We start from the raw sequence: 6,000 nt of genomic DNA on the forward strand, positions 1-6,000 counted from the left end.
TGTTTTTTGTTGTTGTTGTTTGTTTGTTTTTGCTTTTAAAGCAATCCACCATTTTTTAAACTAGCTTGAATGGATTGTTCCTTTTGAAAGAGGACCTATCATGTGGAGCAAAACCACCTTTTGGAAAGCATGATGTCAGTAGTAGAAACCTGAATGCTAAGTGTCAGATTACTTCAGTGCACATCCTGGCTCTACCCACTATCTATTCAGGGGTCCCCAAACTACGGGCCCGTGGGCCACATGCGGCCCCCTGAGGCCATTTATCCGGTCCCCGCCGCACTTCCAGAAGGGGCACCTCTTTCATTGATGGTCAGTAAGAGGAGCACATTGACCATCTCATTAGCCAAAAGCAGGCCCATAGTTCCCATTGAAATACTGGTCAGTTTGTTGATTTAAATTTACTTGTTCTTTATTTTAAATATTGTATTTGTTCCCCCTTTTTTTTTTACTTTAAAATAAGATATGTGCAGTGTGCATAGGGATTTGTTCATAGTTTTTTTTATAGTCCGGCCCTCCTTCGGTCTGAGAGTCAGTGAACTGGCCCCCTGTGTAAGAAGTTTGAGGACCCTGACCTATGTGATCTTCAAAAAGAAAATTCATCTGCTTCAATTTCAGTTTCTTATTTGTAAAGCTGGGTATAACACCATTTCAAAGTTTGTTACTGAACTTAATAACACATCTAAAGTACTTCCCATATGGTAGGTTCTTAATATTACTGTTTTCTCTTTTTCTTTTGTTCTTATAAAAATATTTTATCTCAAATAGCTAGCCTGCCTTTCTATTTATGTGTTATTATTGCTTTCTCAAATAATGCTAATGAAACAGTTCACAAAATAGACTTCATTTATTTTTATTTCTGGGAAATTTAATTTAAAATATATAAAATTTCTATAAAACATACATAATTTAAATAGGTCACTCTTATTAAAATAAAAGTACTTTATCTCTACAGCTAGTATAAAACATTTATCCAAGTATATCATCTCTCCTCAAGTCTTAGAGTGAAAATAGTAGATAAATATTTGTGGGGTTTTTTTGTTAGTTCTTTAGGTTTTATTTTATTCTTATTCAGTGAGAGGAGGAGAGGCAGAGACAGACTCTTGCATGTGCCCCAACCAGGATCCACCCACAAGCCCATTAGGGAGCAATGCTCTGCCCATCTGGGGCACGCTCTGTTGCTCATCAGATGAGCTCTTCTTAGTACCTGAGGCAGATGTCATAGAGGCATCCTTAGTGCTTGGGGCCAACTCGCTCCAATTGAGCCATGGCTGCAGTAGGGGTGAGGGGAGAGATAGAGAAAGAAAAGTGAGAGAGAGAGGGGTAGAGAAGCAAATGACACCTCTCCTGTGTGCCCTGATTGGGAATCAAAGCGGGACATCCACAGCCAAGCTGATGCTTTACCACTGAGCCAACTGGCCAGGGCAAAAAATACTTGTGATGTAAAACAATTTCTGAAAACCTGGATTTCATTTCCTTATCTGTAAATGAAGATAACTATAGTACCTTATCTCCTAAGGTCATGTGAGGATTATTTTTATTTATTTTTTATTTATTTTATTTTTTTTGTATTTTTCTGAAGCTGGAAACGGGGAGAGACAGTCAGACAGACTCCCGCATGCGCCCGACCAGGATCCACCTGGCACGCCCACCAGGGGCGATGCTCTGCCCACCAGGGGATGATGCTCTGCCCCTCCGGGGGGCCGCTCTGCCCCGACCAGAGCCACTCCAGCGCCTGGGGCAGAGGCCAAGGAGCCATCCCCAGCACCCGGGCCATCTTTGCTCCAATGGAGCCTTGGCTGTGGGAGGGGAAGAGAGAGACAGAGAGGAAGGGGGGGGGGGTGGAGAAACAAATGGGCGCTTCTCCTATGTGCCCTGGCCGGGAATCGAACCCGGGTCTCCCGCACGCCAGGCCGACGCTCTACCGCTGAGCCAACCGGCCAGGGCCAGGTCATGTGAGGATTAAATGAGACATTGAACATAAGTGCTGGCACATTTGAAATTTATATCTTTGTGACTATTTTCATCATCATCATCATTGTCATTGTCATCATCATCTGTTTCATTAGAATTCAACCTCTTTTTGATTTAGAAAAAGTTATCAATTCTCTGAACCTTCATTTTCTGATCTCCAAAATAAGAAGAATAATGGAACCATAGATTTATACAGCACATAACAGTACAAAACATGGAATAAGTGCTCAAAAATATTAGATATATGTTGGGCAAATGAATTTATAAAATTTGTAGTTTTTGAGTCTGCTAACTTTTACTGTTAAAAAATGGTGCTGGGCAGCCACCTGAGTGCTTGTCTTCAGAGAAGGGCAGTTGATTGCATTGCAGATTGCTTTCCTGCTTGGGAGAGGTCATTGTTTTGCTAAAGTTTGCTGGAGGAGGGGTCTTTGTGGTCCCAGGCAGTTTTGCAGAGAGGGTGGAAATAATGCAGAGTGCTGAAGAAAAAGTTTGGCAGAAACAGAGTGGAGATGGGGAACTGAGGCTGAGGGGCTTTGCGAGCTCCACTGAAACTGGTAAGACCTTTGATTCTAGGAGGAACCGGAGAAGATTGTCCTGGTTGTGGAACAGGAGAACACATCAGGGCTTTGGGAGCTCTGAATGAAAGGGAAATGTTTTCACTGTATGTTTGTTCATCCACTGGTGCAAGACTTTAATATAGGAATGGCCCACCATTTTTTGGCTCCACTGTTTCTTTACTGTCTGTCTGAATTCGATGAGACCCTGCATGGCCACAATGGTGGCAGCCCCTGGCCTTACAATATGGTATTATAAATTTTCCAGATACATAGATTTATATCTACATTTAATCTTTTCATGAAATATATTACAGAAAATATTTTTATGTTGACTTAGGCTTGTCTTGTTTATTAATTTTTTATGTTCTCTCAAAGTCTTCTTCATCAGTTCTTCTTTTAAAGAGACTCTTCTTTTATTATTTTTTAGCTCATTGGGAGGTATTCCCATTCATCTATTGGCCTTCTCACCCAAGGGCCAATGTCTAAATTCTATAACTATACTAATCCCTACTACAATCCCCACTCACAACTAAATCCCAGTCACCCTTGCTGAACTCTGCAATAGTACCCTGTATCAGATTTCCCAAAGTGTTGTTTTCACTGAAAAAAAATTTATGTATCTCTTTCATTAAATCTATTTCTTTTTGTGTCTTTGTTATTAAAGTATGTTTCTTATAGAAAATATAACACTGAGTGTTACATTTTTAAAAAAATTTAATCTGACAACACTGACATTTAATGGGACTGTTTAGAGTATTTGCATTTAGTTCAATTATTCATATGGTTGATTTATTGTTTTGTTTTTTGTTTCCTATTTGTTTTTATCAACTGTTTCCCTTTTTTTTTCTTTTTTTCTTTTTTTTTTTTTTTGTATTTTTCTGAAGCTAGAAACGGGGAGAGACAGTCAGACAGACTCCCGCATGCCCCCGACCGGGATCCACCCGGCACGCCCACCAGGGGCGACGCTCTGCCCACCAGGGGGCGATGCTCTGCCCCTCCAGGGCGTGGCTCTGCCGCGACCAGAGCCACTCCAGCGCCTGGGGCAGAGGCCAAGGAGCCATCCCCAGCGCCCGGGCCATCTTTGCTCCAATGGAGCCTCGGCTGCAGGAAGGGAAGAGAGAGACAGAGAGGAAGGAGAGGGGGAGGGGTGGAGAAGCAGATGGACGCCTCTCCTGTGTGCCCTGGCTGGGAATCGAACCCCGGACTTCTGCACGCCAGCCGACGCTCCACCACTGAGCCAACCGGCCAGGGCCTCCCTTTTTTTTTTTTTTTTTTTGCCTTGTTTTGCATTAATTGATTTTGTAATATTCAAGAATCTCTACATATGGAGATTCTATATATCAAGAGAGAGAAAAAGAGAGAGAGAGGAATTGACTCACACAATAATAAAAACCAGTAAGTCCACATGCTACAGAGTAAGCCAGCAAACTGAATAAACAGGGAAGAGTTGATATTGCAGTTTAAGTTCAAAAGGAGTGTGTTGGCAGAATTCTTTCTTCCTTGAAAGAGGTCAGTTTTGTTTTTGTTTTTGCTATTAATTCAGGCCTTCAACTGATTGATTGAGGCCCACCTACACTATGAAGGATAATCTGCTATGCTCAAAGTCTACTGATTTAAATATTAATCTCATCTAAAAAATACCTTCACAGAAACATTTAGAATAATGTCTAACCAAATATATGGGTATATGGCCTACCTAAATTGAAACAAAATTAACTATCACAGACTTTAACTCCTTTGCTAGCTTATTAGCAATAACTTTGGTTTTGTCATTTTAGTGATTGTTTTAGGACTCATAATAAACATCTTTAACTTTTGACAGTCTACTTTCAAGCAACACAATATTATTTAATTTATAGTACTAGCCCTTTACAATATTATCCTTCTATTACTCTCTTACTGATGTTTGTGCTATTATTGTCACACATTTTGCTTTTATATATGTTATAGCACCCATAAATTATGATCTGCTTAAAAAATAAATTAGCTTTCAAAGAGTTTTAAATAATAAAATAATCTTAGAGTGTTATCATCAGATATCCATCTAATCTATTTTTCTATCACAGGATATCCTTCAACAGTCCTATAGTGCCAGACTTTCTGTGATGTATTCTTTCAGCTTCTGTACATCTGGAGCAGTCAGAATTTCACCTTCCTCTCTGAAAGATTTTTTTCTGAATATAAAACTAAAATTGGCTGTTTTTTCTTTTAGTATTTTAAAGTTATTTCTCTAATGTCTAACCAGCATTGTTTCCAACAACAACAAAAAAATATACTGTAGTTCTTATCTTTTTCTTCTGTATGTAATATACCTTTTCTTTCTTTCTTTCTTTTTTTTTTTACTATTTGTAAGATATTTTTCTTTAAAATTAATTTTGAGTACTTTTCTTCTGAAATATCTTGGTGTGGTACTCTTTTACTATTTCTTGTGGTTAGGGGATTAGTAGACTTCTTTGATCACTGGGTTTATAGTTTTTATCAAATTTGGAAATTTTTGGCCATTGTTTTTTTTTTAAATATTTCCCCTCTCCTGTTGTGGCCTTATTTACATATACATTAGGATGCTTGAAGGTATTTTACAGACCACTATTGCTATGTTTATACTTCTCAATTCTCCTTTCTCTCTGTTTCATTTTTGAATATCCTATTCCATGTCTTCAAGTTCACTAATTTTTTATTCTGAAATCTTTAATTAGCACTTAATTATAAACAGTGTATTTCCATCTTACACATTATAGTTTTTATCTCTGGAAATTTGTAGCTTTATAAAAATTTTTCATGTTTCTACTTAACTTTTGAACATATGGAATATAGTTATAATAATTATTTTAATGTCTTCACTTGCTAAATCTAACACCTTAGGCAGTCATAAATCAGTTTCAGATGATTAGCTATTCTCTTTATTATGAGTTGTATTTTCTCACTATTTTTCATGGCTAATAATTTTTTATTCAATGATAAAACTTGTGAAATTTACTTTGTTGGATGCTGGAAACTTTTGTGTAACTATAAATATCCTTGAGCTTTGTTTTGGAGCACTGTCAAGTGATTTGGAAACTATTTGATCTGATCAGATCTTAGTATTAAGATTTCTTTGGTGGGACCAAAACAGTCTCAGTTTGGGAGTGATATTCCTTATTACAGTGGTAAGATTCTTCTGAGTGTTCAGGAGATTTTACTACTTCAACTGGAAAATTGTGTCTTCATTTTTTTTAAATTATTCACTTGCTTTTCTTTACATTTTACTTCATAGTTTTCCCACAACTCCTGTGTAAAACAAAACTATCAACATAATTGATGAAAGTCCCAGGAGATAATTGCCTGAAAAGAATTTCTGGATTATAATATAGGCATAGAAAAGTCAGGTCAGAACACAACATTTTTATGCAGGTGAATGTGAATCTTCTACATGAGTCCTTATGTCAATGTTTTACTCATAACTTTGATTGTCTGAAGCTAATTTATTAATAGA

The sequence above is a fragment of the Saccopteryx leptura genome, chromosome 3 (genome assembly GCF_036850995.1).
Source record: "Saccopteryx leptura isolate mSacLep1 chromosome 3, mSacLep1_pri_phased_curated, whole genome shotgun sequence".
Taxonomy (NCBI): Eukaryota; Metazoa; Chordata; class Mammalia; order Chiroptera; family Emballonuridae; genus Saccopteryx; species Saccopteryx leptura.